Consider the following 15,228-nt stretch of genomic DNA (forward strand, 5'->3'; position numbering starts at 1 on the left):
TGGCACCACAAGACAGACATTTTGGTTATAGAAGAGCTGCTGGAGTCATGAGCATGATTAAAGGATTCTTTTATAGTAGAATTCTGCCAGTAGGCAGACTTTGCTAGTGTTGAAATGCTAACAGTTTGCTTTAAATTGTATTTAAGCAAAAAACTTGAGACAAGAACAGCATACCTCTGGATTGTTTTTGCTAGGTTTGTCCAGAATCTGAAACACTGAACTAGACCTTGTGTGATAAGTATGATCCAATCCCCAAAATATAGCTGTGTTATACTACTGCAATAAACATGACTAATAGTTACATAGCTGTTGGAATAATGTGACTTGAAGATTGTCAAATTCACTTGGTTTTGCTATCTGTGACAAAGCAAAGTCAGCAATTCCTTGCCCTAGGGAAAAAAAAGTTACAAGTTAAGCCTTGACCTTCGCAAGTTAACTATGGCTTCCAAGCTCAAAACTCAAACTAGTGCAGGTCAAATACTTAAGTCAGCATAACCTCCACTGATAAAGAATCTGCTAGAACTGGAACTAACAAAGACCTGAAAGCCACAGCATGAGGGATTTGTTTCTTCTTTAGCTAGAATACCCCCCTGCCTGTATCCCCTCCCTCCATACAGTTGGTTGAAAAGCAGCTAACAGTGCAATGTGTACCTAAGAGTGACACACCTCTGCGCAAAGAATTCTGTATCATGGGTTTGAAGGGGCCGAAAAAAAGCTTGTTCTCTGAAATAGTAAAACATGTCATGGTGCAAATTATTTTTTGCCTAATGAACTGGAATTCCACTCAGTACTTTAAAAGAGGACATGTCCATTATTATGTAGAAAACTAGAGTAGTTTGATGTTCTAAAACAGTGTTCTCACCTGAACAATTCTTTGGGTCTCTAGAAGGTATGTTTTTAAAAGCACCATAAAACTAGTGAATTTTTAAGAAGTCTGGTAAAATTCCTGGGGTGGGGAGGGGAAAAAGAGAAGAGACAACCTAGAAAAGGCCAAATACCACAACTAATTTAGTGCTCATCTCTCCTCTGTATCCAGGAGAGAAATACCCTTTTCTACACAAATATTGTTTCTAAGCCCTGGTCTACACAAAAGAGCTAGGTTTACGTAAGGCAGCTTACATAGACCTAACTCTAAATGTCTACACTAAAATGTAGCCTGCACTGCTGTAACTCACCCTCTAGACTGACTTAACTCCACCTCTGCAAGAGGAATAGCACTTAAGTCAATGTAGTTAAGTCAATGCACGGTCACTGTGGACACTGCGCTGCTTGCATTGACTGCTGCTGCCTTTCAGAAGCCATCCCACAATGCCCCACACTGACAGTTAAATTAGGGTTACCATATGTCTGGATTTTCCCGGACATGTCCAGCTTTTTGGGACTCAAATCCCCGTCCGGGGGGAAATCCCAAAAAGCTGAACATGTCCAGGAAAATCTGGCGCCGCTGGGCCGGGGGCTGGCCCGGGGCCGGCGGTGCCGGGCGGTGCGCCGGGCCGCGTGCCGGCCACGCCGCTGGGGACTGGCAGGGCGGCCGGGGGCCGGGGGTGCTCGGACGGGGGTGCTGGGCGGGCCGGGGGTGCTCGGGCCCAGGGCCGGCACCCCAGGGCCCGAGCCGACCCAGGCTGGAGCCACCGGGGGGGGGGCCAGCCTGGGCCGCGCCTCCTCCCCCCACACCCTCCTTACCTGCTTCAGGCTTCCCGCGAATCAAATGTTGGCGGGAAGCAGGAGAGGGGGCGGAGACTTTGGGGAAGGGGTGGAGTTGGGGCGGGGGCGTGGGTGGGGGCCCCGTGGAGTGTCCTCCATTTGGAGGCACAAAATATGGTAACCCTAGTTAAATCAGTGCAAGCCCTCCAGGTGAGGGCATGTACAGCTGACACAAGGAGTGTAGTGTGGCTATGCAAAAGCAGTTTAATTACTGCTGGGGCTGTAAGTCAACATAAATTAGGTCGACTTAATTGTGTAGTGTAGACATACCCTAAGCAAGCTCTTGAGAGCCTGAAATCCACAACCACTTAAAGCCTAACCTTGCAGTCCTCGCTTACTGAATGGTGAGAAATCTGGTTGCGTTTTGACTCAGATTGCAGAATTGGACCACAGACCTCAAGAGCAATGGGACAGACTGTGGGGGAAACAGGGTGTGGGGAAGAAAAAGAGCAAGGGGTCCATCATACACTGCAGTTAAGGTCAGAGTTGCACTCAGAAGGGTGACATTCCTTTTTGCTTGAGAACTCCAATGCAACTTCAGTTTGATTGCTTAAGACCTAAAGAGTTTCTCTCTCCTCAAGTGTATCCAGGCAACCCTACCCTTTGAGTAGGTATAGTTCAAGTTACTCTTTGATAAAGGGAAAGTTGTATGCCAAGAGCATAATTCCTTACTATTTGTGTTTAAATCCTGCAAGAAGATTATTTCACCATACCAATAAATCACAGGCTGTAGAGATGCTACTACTAATTATATATACACAAGTGGCTGGGTTGCCCTGATGCAACAGTAAACAATAAGTGATCAAACTGAAGTAATACAAGTTGAACCTCTAGTCCGGCACCCTCGGGACCTGACCGGTGCCAAACTAGAGAATTTGCTGAACCACGGGAGGTCAGCATGTAGTGAGTGTGTCTATTTTTAATCTCGCCAAGGTAAATAAACGGAACACTTGCAATGCCGCCTAGTCAAGGGTTACCCACTCTCTTCATAACAAAGTATTAGTGTTGTTATACACTTTTACTGTATTGGCACAAGGAAATAAGTAGATAAAGCATAAAACCATGAAATAAAATCATGTCAGACCATGAATGTTGCAGGACCAGAGAGTTCCAGACTAGAGAGGTTCAATCTGTACTTATTGTTTGGCAAGGATGAGGAATTACAGTTTGGCCAATGAGGGAATCATAGGACTGGAAGGGCCTTTGAGAGATCATCTAGTCTAATCCCCTGCACTCATGGCAGGATTAAGTATTATCTAGACCCAGAGCCAGCACTTCCACTAGATGACCCTAGGCGGTTGCCTAGGGCAGCAGCATTTGGGAGGCGGCATTTTGCCGTCCTTGGCGGAAGTTCGGTGGCAGGTCCTTCACTTGCTCCAGGACCCGCTGTCGCAGTGCCCTGAAGTTGCAGAGCGGAAGGATCCCTGCCGCCAAAGACTCCAGACCCCCTGAATGCTCAGAGGAGTGCTGCTGCCTAGGGCAGCAAAAACCCTGGCGCCGCTCCTGTCTAGACCATCCCTGACAGGCGTTTGTCTAACCTGCTCTTAAAAATCTCCAGTGAGACTCCCTATGTATTACAAGATCACTTTCAAGTCTTGGGGCCTCTTAGGTTCGTCTCTGCTAGTGTATTCATAGATTGCAGTTGAGGCTGGAAAGGTCTTCCCTCCTTCGGCTTGCCAAGTAGTTGCATCCTTTCCTCCAGGCAGACTTTGCTAGTCATTCATGCTTGTTATTTTATGGCTAAAGTACCGCAACATGTTTTTCCTTGAAGGCCAACCCCAAAGCCATAGTAAGGAATGCTGTTTCCTGCCTTTTCACCAGCGCAGGACAGACCAGCAAAGCTTGCAACACCTGTACAGTATTTTTTATTTGCATGGTGTTTTATAGAACAGTAAGAGAATGATCCTCCTCTAAAGTACATCCCACTTAAAGCACTAAAACAGTTCCAATTCATTTCTAAAGTTAATCTAGATCCCAGTTAACCGACTGCAGGTTGAGTCCCTGTCTATACAGGGAAGTGGCTCTCAACCTTTCCAGCCTACTGTATCCACCTTTCAGGATTCTGATTTGTCTTGCATACCCCCAAGTTTCACCTGACTTAAAAACTACTTGCTTACAAAATTCAGACAAATACAAAAATGTCACAGCACTCTTACTGTCTCATTTTTTACTTTTTTTAATATTGTATAGTATTTTATATTTACCATACAATTATAAAAATAAACCAATTGGAACATAAATCTTGTACTTGCATGTCAGTGTATAGTATATAGAGCAGTATAAACAAGTCATTGTCTGTATGAAATTTTAGTTTATACAGACTTTGCTAGTCCTTTTTATGTAGCCCAGGGGTCGGCAACGTTTGGCACGTGGCTCGCCAGGATAAGCACCCTTGCTGGCCAGGCCAGTTTATTTACCTGCTGATGCGGCAGGTTTGGGCGATCGCGGCCCCCACTGGCCGCAGTTCGCCATCCTGGGCCAATGGGGGCGGTGGGAAGCGGCGTGGGCAAGTGATGTGCTGGCCGCGGCTTCCTAGAGCCCCCATTGGCCCGGGACGGCGAACTGCAGCCAGTGGGGGCCGTGATCAGCCGAACCTGCCACGTCAGCAGGTAAATAAACTGGGCCAGCCCGCCAGGGTGCTTACCCTGGCGAGCCACGTGCCAAACATTGCCGACCCCTGATGTAGCCTGTTGTAAAACTAGACAAATATCTAGAGGAGTTGCTGTACCCTCTGGAAGACCTGTGTATCCCCAGGGGTACATACACCTTGGGTGAGAGCCACTGATCAGCCTATCAACTGCCTGTACCTCTCCCCCTCCACAATATTTATCCTCACAGAAAAGAGTTCAGGGTTGTGATATTTGAGATTGTATGTGCTCCTGAATTTATATATAACCCATAGGATGCACCCAGATACCCTGTTGACAGATGCATAATCAAATGAATCCGTTATTAAAGGCATGCAACACCACCTTGAAGATGTGTAGCAAGGTTACAATATTTGCATAATTTGTTGTGTAATTGTATTGCGCACTATCTGCAGCGAAGTCAATGACAGCATCTCAAACTTATACCAAGTTACATGGCAGTAACCTCTTATTCAGGTGGTCTGGAAATGTGTGCTGATTACAGATTAAATTGCAATTAATATTCCTTTGGATTAAAGGACTTTGACATGGAGATTATTAAAGTTTGGTGTAAAAGGACTGGTTTAGGAATAAAGAGCAAATGATGAGTGGATGTAAAGTTTTGCCAACTATGGGTGCTTGAAAAGTGCTACTTCTGGAACATGCTGTATCAGAGGCTATAACTTATCTTCTATGGTTTTAAGCACTAACACTTCATTTACTTGCTGAGGACCTTATTTGCACCACTCAACGCCAAGATTAAATGGATATGAAAGAGCCTCAAGCTAGAGTGCCTAGTATTCTCCCCAAAAAGAGAAATAACGCCTGCTGGCCAATTCTTGCCTATTCCCTGGATTGGGATCCAGAAAAACAACTCTTGATTGAATAAACCAAGGGACAGCTTGATATATGTGTGGTGGGATGAAATGTTCACAAGTGTTTCTCAAGCCCCATCTTTTTGCTAAATCGCTATAATCTTTGAAGTTGACACTAGTCTTATTGTAAAAATCCCACAATAAAAAAAAGTGGCGTGATGTAAGTCTGACTTATTTTGCAGTGTATATTTACTTTTACAGCAATCACCTCACCTGACAAGTTGGGAGGTAGTTAACCTGCATGCTTAGGTCACAACTAGAGATCTGCACAGTTAAAGTCACTGAAAGTCAGTTAAAAAAATTGCACAATACATACTACAGAAAGTGGCTCCATATGAACTAGCATGAAAGCCCTTCTTCTGGGCCAATGACAGTGGTCCAGTTCAACAATCTTCTCCAGAAACAGCTTCTGGTTACAGGATTACGAAGAATTAAACTCTGCCACTTTTATCTAGTGATCAGACAACCCATCCAACTTGATTATTCAAATCCAGACTGACAGCATATTGCTATATTTCTACTGAAAAAACAGATTTTAATATACTGTAGTATACAGAGTTGACTAGGAGTTGCCCACCCCCCCACTTCCATTGGGATAGAGGAAGAAATGGATCATCTATTGATGAAGTTGGGAGTTTTGATTAACATGTTTTCCACTATATTCTGCACATCTCCTGTAACAATGCCAGACAAGAAGCTTTCAATTTTACTCATATGTAGGGCCCTACCAAATTCATGGAAATGAAAAACATCACGGACTGTGAAATCTGTAGAACATAGGGTAGAAGTACAAAAAAGACCAGATTTCACAAGGGAGACCAATGTTTATCAAATTGGGAGTCCTGACCCAAAAGGGAGTTGTGGGGGGGGGGGGGGGGAGGGGGAGAGGATGTTGCAGTATTGCCACCCTTACTTCTGTGCTGCCTTCAGAGCTGAGTGGCCAGAGAGCGATGGCTGTTGGACGGGTGCCCAGCTCTGAAGGCAGTGCCCAACCAGCAGCAGCACAGAAGTAAGGGTGGTAATACCACAACCCCCTACCTACAGTAACCTTGCCAGCCCCTGCACAACTGTCTTTTGGGTCAGAACTGCTACAATTACAACACTGAAATTTCAGATTTAAATAGCCGAAATCATGAAATTTATGATTTTTGAAATCCCATGATTGTGAAATTGACCAAAATGGACCACAAATTTGGTAGGGCTCTATTCATATGCTGCAGAGATTGGAAGCACAACTTTGCTCTGCCTAGGGTGACCAGATAGCAACTGTGAAAAATGGGACAGGGGTGGGAGGTAATAGGCACCTATATAAGAAAGTCCCAAAAAACAGGACTGTCCCTTTAAAAATGGGACATCTAGTCACCCCAGCTCTGCCTAACTGACAAAGTTCACACCCTATATCAATATTATTCAACAACTCCAAAATAAAGGAAAACTTTTATTTATAAAAAGTTACTGGATTACAGAGCAGTGAAATACAAACAGGGACATTGGAAATATTTACAAATATTCACAAAAAAGCAAGAGACCCTCACCCAAAATTGGCTGCCTAAATATACTAAGCATTCAACGCTTTCTGCAATGCCCTGCATCACATTTCTGGTGTGGGTACTTTTCCTTAAAGCCCTGCGGTCATCTTCTCTCTTCACTTTAGAGATACATAAAGTGAGCCTACCAAATCCACATGCAAACTCCCCACTCCCATGAGAACACTTGAAAAATAAACAGATTACTACATGATATGGAATTTATGCTGGCGCAACCTTAGTTCGGCTGCTGTCTCTGAAGATAGAAACTTTAATTAGTTAAAGCAAGAATTGTTACTTCATGCAATAAATGTTGCACTTGGTAGCTACTGCACAGAGTTGTGAGCAGCCAGAGTTTCATTGAATTTAGGGGATTCATGCCTGTGCTTTTATGACTAAGAGCAAGAGATTCAGAATACCTCAGCTGTAAGCCATTTCCTTCTTACATCGCCATGCCACATGCAGACAAGATTATACTAACCTTTTACAAAGAAATTTATTAAAGACATCTTAAAAAAAAAAAAAAAAAGCCATTCACTCCAAAAGATCAGCTACAATTCAAAGGGGTTGATTTTAAGAGCCCTGTAAGAGCAGGGTTTTTACTACAGCTATTTTGTATAGCTTCTTTCATGCATGCTACCTCCCAAAGGAAAGTACTTATAGGATTTTAGACAAGTCCACTAAGTATGTGTCTCCAACATGGGATCAGTCTTCACTCTCTAATTCCTTATCACTTACACACTGGGTTGGCAAAACAGTACATTTAACCCTTGAAAGTGCCATGTGATAGAGGAGTATTGGTGACAAACAAAGTTCATTCTTTCTCTACCTGAACAGCACTTGGGTCATTCATGAAGGAGTGGGATGGGGGTGAAAGAGAGAAAAGGCAAGGTGGACATGAACAGAAGAAAAAACAGACATTTGTGGTCTGGAAGTTGTAGTTTCCAGAGGCCAAACCAACATATACCATGAAGATGCCCCTTCTAGGGAGATGCAGGGAAAGAACTGAGCAGTTAAAGAGAATAAAATCATTGTACACAACTTGACCTAACTGAACTGTATCCATGTAAAAACACATTTCAAGTTGCATCTATTCATACCCTAATAGACCACTAAAGGTCTATTTCATCAAATAAGATTAAGTCTTCACCAAGCTTTGCAGATGACAAATAGTTAATATTTATTCTAGAATTCCCCTAATACTTCTCATAGAAGGGTTTTGATCCACAAGTACCAACAGGACAGAATTTAAAATGTCATTAGCTACAAATTCACTGGCAGGTCTGTACACGAGTAGTATGCTTCAAGCCCTTACTTTGTTATCTTTGGGGGGGGGTAATAAGTAATACTTCCATCACAAGCTGACATTTTGGCAGCCAGTAAATCAGCCCCAAATTAATGTCCCTTTAAGCCAGTTTTATCTAGGAATTTAAATTAAGCTTTTAGAGGAGAAGGTTGAGCTTTATAAACTTAACATAAACAAAAGCAATTCTTGTCCAGTTAGCTTCAGTATAATTGTACCTGATGCCAACTAGTAAAACGCGGGGGGGGGGGGGGGGGGGAAGGAAACGGATGGACTACATGGCCTGTTTTCTGCAAAGCACTATTTAAGTTTCATTGTATTGTAATTAAATTCTTCCTCTTATAGTGTAACTTTAATATGCTTGGCTTTTGCACTTAGTACTGCAAATGGATGTCTCACTAATTGAAAAAACTATTGTGGAATCCTTGTTGCAGCCTTATTTTAGGAATAGTTTCAAGCATCTAGAGCAACACTTTGATTGGACAGTTTTGTTACTTATTCTGAAGTTGCAAGGTGTGCTGTGTGTGTGTTCTGGGCCTCTAGAATCACCTATCCCACAGTGCCTAAAAGCCTCTGCATTGAATAACAACTGTTTCCAAACATGAAGCAATGCATTGTGAAACAAAATTAAGAGGATCTGCAGGGTGTACTAGTGTAGCTGTACTGTTTGTGGCTTTCTAATCATATTATGAAATTCCCATTCTAGAATGCACTGGTTTAACTGGACATTAGTTGAAGATCTCATCCTACATGTATTGTGCCATGGCAACAAGATCCTGCAAATGGTTCTTGAAGGCCAGCTAGGAAAACTGCTTTTGGTGAACAATATGGCAATGCACACAAGAGCTCAAATCATTCCAACCTATGTTTTTCTGCAGTGCTTGTTTACCTAGGCTAGTTGTTAATAGAAATGAAGAAAAACCTGAACAGTCCTAATTGCATAATCAGTGTGCCTAATGCACAAGATACCTGATTATTTTTAAGTCTGTCTCTCTCTCTATAGATATGAATTTGTTCATGGGGGGGGGGGAGAGGGAGAAGAGATTTCTCCTTCACACCAAATTACTTTAAATTTAAAGTGAGAACAGGGTTGTGTTTTGGTTTAAGTTTTATATCCTTGAATTCTGTAGGATAAGTGTGCTTGATTTGTTTAGAGCACATGGTTTTACAAGCAGGGTAGTTCAAATATAGTAAGGAATTGTAAAGAATTGTGGCATCTTACAATTCTTCATTAAAACTACAGAACCCTACTATAGCAAGATATTTAAGTTCCTTTGTTTACCAATTGTTTATCATTTGACTGTACTTTGCATGTTAGTAATCGTTCACAGAAGAGATTACTTAGTATTTCAGAGTTGTTAGTTACCTCTAGTTATGAGGGCTTTTTAGAACTGTGCGCTAAATTTAGATTTGAGATTATGAAAAATTACCAAAATGCAGCATGTCTCATCCTATTAGTTCTCAGAACATTAATGCATGCTTTCCAGAATCTAAATGAACTGAAGCAAGCTATTTTTCTTTGCATCTCAAAGACATTCCCAGTGGAAAAATAGGAAAACCTGTTAGTACACAGTTGAGTTACTGCACCACACATCTCCAAGGGCAATGATTCAAAACACAGGTGAACTACAGATTTTCAAGGCAACCATGATCATTTTCTGAAGTGATGAAATTCTTAGTGCACGAAGTGCAGAGTTTGAGGCTTGCTTTGGAATGCAGACATCTAAGAAGGTACACTGCACAAGGTATAATAACTGAAGAAAAGCATTGTGTAATAAGCTAAATGCTGAATTCTTGGTAGTTTTAATTATGAGTGTATTACAAATAAGAATCAAACCAGTTACCAAACTGGAAAAAAACTGATTTTTTTTTTTTTTTAACCCACAAATGAAAGGCTTAGTGTGACTAAGGCTTGTCTACACATGCAGCTGCACCACTGCAGCGAGTCTGGTGAAGATGCTCTATGCCAACAGGAGAGAGCTCTCTGGTCAGCATAATAAAACCACCTCCACAAGGGGCGGTGATAGCTACATGGGTGAGAGAAGCTCTTATACAGACATAGCACTATCCACTCCGGCACGTATGTATGTGTAACTTAGGTTACTCAGGGGGGCAACCCGAGCGATGTAACTTATGCTGCCGTATGCTATAGTGTAGAAATAGCCTAAATTGTATATATTCTTTATATACAGCTTAGAGACAAGCCTTTTATGTAGGAACCTGTGTTTAATTCATCATCAAGCGCTTTTATGCTCTACTGCAATAAAACCCAACAGCCTAAAGATACAGCAAGCCAAACCAGTTGCTGAGAGTGAGCTCATTAACTCCCAAGCAATCTACTGCACCAGATGAGAGGGATCTGTTCTCAACAACAGATCTGAGAAGGGAGTAGCAAATACAAGGTTTGTGCTCTCCCTTAGAGACTGCCCCGCAGTCACACACACACCCAAAAAATTGGGACTTTCATTCTATCTTCCAGCACATAGGAAGATGGAAGCCACCCCCCAACTCAACTTACTGTAGTATTTCCTCCCCCACCCCATATTCCACTGTGAATCTGTCAGGGATTTCCCTCCTGCACCTCCTTCCCTGCCTCCCATGGGACCAGGGAATTTAATGGGAGTTAGGCACCTAACTCACTTGAGACCTTTTGTAAACCCCAGCAGGTGTCAATCTGCATCTTCAAGTGCCTCTGACGCATGGATTTTGAGCAAGTTATTTCACCTTTGTCAGTTTCCTGCACTTTTTAAATTGGGATATAGTCTCTTAACGATCTCCAGATGAAAAGCTATAGCAGTTCAGAGTTCTTACTGCGTGCAAGTCTTGGAGTTAGTGGGGTTATGAGCAAAAACTGAGCTCATATGTTAGAACTCAAGTAGTGTGCAAGAATATAGAATCTTTACATCATGCATTTCCAGGTCTTACTTGGATTAGCTCTAAATTTTTTAGATAACTAGAATGCTTTTCTTCCTTACCACAATGAAAGCCCTAAAAAGGGGAGGGAGATTTTCTGCCAAAAATACTAAAGTAATTTAATTGTTGAAGCTTTAATAGCACTCTTACTTCAATCTGGCATTGACATTAATGACCCTGGAATAGAGCAAAATCAATTGCTCTCCGAGCCCATTCCACTTTTCACCCTGTATTCTGATGTGAATACAAACATACAGACTAATAATACCAGCACGATTAGGTCATTTGCATTAACTGTTATAAAGAAAGGAATAACTAGATTTATTTTCTGCCATTTTATAGAACTGAAGACCTCCATCACCATGGTGATATCTAGGCAGAGAGCAAGATAGGGTGTTTGTTTATTTTGAAGTCTTTAGATATCTCATTAAAGTTTGTTCCTTCAGGGATTTTTAAACAAATAGAGAAATTGATTTCTAGATAGAGCCACATTTGCAGCACACCCTTCTACCTCTTGGTTCAAATAGTATATAAGGTATGTTACCCAAGAAGGGATCCCTCACTTTGTATTGAAATTCAGACTTAAAAAAAAATCCTTAACTATAATTAAGCAGCCTTTTCTTCTGCAGTGTGAAAGCACACCAGAATGAGTCATCACTTCTGTATTTTTACCTACTGTTTCCTCCCTCATTTCACAGGAGTTCAACTAAACTGGTTCCAATACCTTTTCTGGAAGATATAACAGGAACCAAAGTGAGGCAAAGGCATTATAGCATTCTACTAATACATGATGGCTAAAGTTTAGTCTTATTTTATGACTTGTTTCCTGTACCAGCATGCAACTAATTACTGCTCAGCTCCTTCTTAAAGTTACAGTAACAGGACTATCTGATTTCCCACCCCTGCCATGACTAAGACGACTGCTCCTCAAAAAAAGATTCCAGCCTAGCCTATTTTAAATTCAGTACACAGGCATGTATACAAGAGATTCTGGTGCTTTAGTATGATATCACCCAATTACCATTCCCCTAAACTAGCTTATGTTACTTTTACCCCTACAACAAGAAGTCCCAACACGCCTACAATCTCTACACTAGGGAATTCCAGGGGGGGGGGGGGAAATCCCACCATGACATATGAACTGGTGCCAAATCACTTCAGCAACTCACTACATTGAAAGAAAAGGTGCCATTTTTAATAAGGTCTAGCCTCTCTCAGGACCATGACTAAATTCTGTGGACATTCCACTACCTCAGCAGTCATTATCCAGTGACAATGCAATCAGAACCCATAATGGACTAGCACAGTTAAAGAGGTGCCCCCATAATGGTAATAATAATGCATTATATGAATACCAAATTAAGAGGGGAACCCTCACTTTAATCTTTCCTTCACTTAACTCCGGGAGGAAGGCCTCTTTCTTCCATGAGTTATGCTAGAGAGTCTAGCTAGACTGCTTCACAGCACTTTTTCTGTTAATCCTATTGAGCTTTGGGGCCTAAGGATAAGCTTATGTTCAGAAGAGTTTAACACATTTGTATTAGTTTAGAGTTTCCAGTTACTTAAATGTTTGTGTAACCTTAGTTTTGTTTTTAGTTTAAAAAAGGTTACATTTGACTCTTGAAACAGTATTCACCACTGTGAGCTTTTTAACCCATGTCTAAAGTTTTTAGCCTGCATCCACATACAGCCCCAATTATTTACATCCAGCTGTGCAGGATTTGAAGATAGCTAATAGGTGGTGCTAGAGAGAATGAGGATCACATGTTCACGGATAGTCAGTGTCACACCCTTTAGTAAAGTGACAGGCTTTATTAAGAGAACCCAAGTTATTTATAAGTAAGTTTGTTACTAAAATTATTCCAACTTCTCATGTTCTCTATTTTCCATTTGAACCTGCTAATGGCCCCAGTTACATGATCAGGCCAAAACAGATTTATTGCTAAATATTGGATGTTTGTAGAACAAATTCCAGCATAAACTTGTTAACACAGTGTTAACTGTCATTCTAAAACCACATCGCCAGCTACTAGTAATAAGCTTGCAGATAGTAGCTGAAAGGATTTTTGAATGTTACTGCAGTGTTTAAATGAGGTGTGGGGAGGCCTATGGGAGTCAATTTGTGCAGCTTTTCTGGCCAGCTGGAAGTGCTTGAGTAAACTGGTTTCAGCAGAATGCAGTCCAGGAACAAGCACAAGCTTAATTTATACCTTCCATAAAAGAGCTGGCACCTCTGGTGATGAGAAAACACAAGACATAGGTTAAAAGCCACTAAAACATGGGATCCATCTGATACTGAAAGACACCAATTACATATTCATCTTCATCATGAAGAGGAGGCTGAATTGTGGCAACTGGTGAGAGAAAATGGCTGTGACATACTCACAATAGTTTTCAGAGTATGCATCTGAAGAAGTGGGCTGTAGTCCACCAAAGCTTATGCTCTAATAAATTTGTTAGTCTCTAAGGTGCCACAAGTACTCCTGTTCTTTTCACAATAGTTTATTCCCCTCCCCCTTTAAAAAAATATAGTACAGGAATTCATTTTATGAATGGTAACATTTTATTCTTTAATCCATTGGCAACAACAGTACAAGCGCTCTCACCATTTTTCCAGTCTACCTTAGCGCACCCTTGGAATACACATTGCTAAAGATGGAAGGCCACTGCCCAATCACCTGGGAAAGTTAATAGCAAGACAGCCACCTGATCATAATGAAAGTTCCCTGATCAATTCTCCAGACAAAGTCCAGAACAAGGGCATCAAGTTCTTTGCCAATATATCCACTCTCCATGGCCATTCAGCCTTTGGCCTCTACCAACAGAATATTAAATTGTTACACTGACATCAGTCCAATATGATTGGCACCACCAACTTATTTCACAGCTAAGTGGGCAACTTTTAGTCACTATTGACCTAAGCTGGATAAAACCTGACATAGCATGAGAAGCTCCATATTTATTAATAAGCTAGAAAGACTGGGTGGCACAAGAGGTTAAGATCCAAGAAATGGATTTTAAGATAAGACATTTAAGGGTAACATTTTCAAGATTGCCCACATGATTTAGAAGCCTACAGGCCACTGAAAGGCAGGTAGGCACTCTGGAAAGTTTTACCCTAGGTGATTTATTGTAAGTGAACAAGAGTTGGTACTTGACACTCTGGAATAGTTTCCTTCACCATCCCAATTCTCATATACTACATATATGTATATTTGTTACAATTCATTTTTTTAAATTCTGCTTAATCACTTATTTTTAGTATTCACTTTTATAGTTAGACCACAAAATCCTTAATATTCCAAGAGTCCATACAGCAACTTCAATACAGTTTCTTCTCCATAAATATTTGATTCAGTAGAATTGTTCTGACTTGTATCCAAAATGAGTCCTAGTTCAGGGTTCTCATAGCAGTGTGAACTCCGTTGCATGTGAATGCCTGACTTCTGCAGTGTTAAAAATCCTGCACAAGGAAAGCTGGAGGGGGTATATAGTCTTTATAACTTTCATTTCTATTTTTGTGCATGAAGAATGTCACATTTACATCAAGAGTTAGTGGCAGAAAGGCAATAAACTGTATCACAACTTCAGCCCTTTTGAGTTTGATACATTTTCTACAAAAATACCTTAAACATCTCTATGGTGTAACTACTCTCCAAAAACACCAATTTGGATCATTCATACTACTCTATATGGTAATAGCTTCAAAGAGGTATATGAAAACACTTTCTACATATTGCATTAACATCTAGGATTTTGTTGTTTGGAGAATCCACATTCCGTTTTTAAGGTCAATCTAGGTACCACAAACTATACTGAAATTGTGACTGGTAGTGATGTTGTTTGCTACATAGGTAGAGTACCATGCACTAGATTGTTTGTGCTTTGCTGACTTATGCTGGAATAAGACTGCAGATACTGTTCTCTTGGACCCACAAAGTTCAGTGGGAAAGTCATGAGGCTGTCCCAATAAGCAGGATGTAAAAAGCCATCATTCATATGGAAAGCACATAATACTGAGCATTGACACTTGAATTCAAGTCTAATTTCTTACATCTAGAAAGACAGACACTTGAAACAAAGTGATGAGAAAGGGCAAAGAAAACAGCTGTGTGGCTGGACACTACAGGCTAGATATAAACTAACTGAAAAAAAGAAGTGTCAGGTTAGAGATGTGTCTGCATCTTTAATCCATTACATAGCGTGAACACAGCAGAGGAAAGTGTGATTTTATACACTGTGGGCTGTTTAATGCCTCAGCATAAGGTGAGTTGACAGAG

General features: G+C 41.3%; 1 protein-coding gene across 1 annotated transcript in view; it reads right to left on the reverse strand.

Moving 5' to 3' along the window:
• RAB32 (RAB32, member RAS oncogene family) overlaps positions 1–15,228 on the reverse strand; it is a 46,751-nt gene that overhangs the window by 30,078 nt on the left and 1,445 nt on the right. The window lies entirely within an intron of this gene.

The sequence above is a fragment of the Malaclemys terrapin genome, chromosome 3 (assembly GCF_027887155.1).
Source record: "Malaclemys terrapin pileata isolate rMalTer1 chromosome 3, rMalTer1.hap1, whole genome shotgun sequence".
Lineage (NCBI taxonomy): Eukaryota > Metazoa > Chordata > Testudines > Emydidae > Malaclemys > Malaclemys terrapin.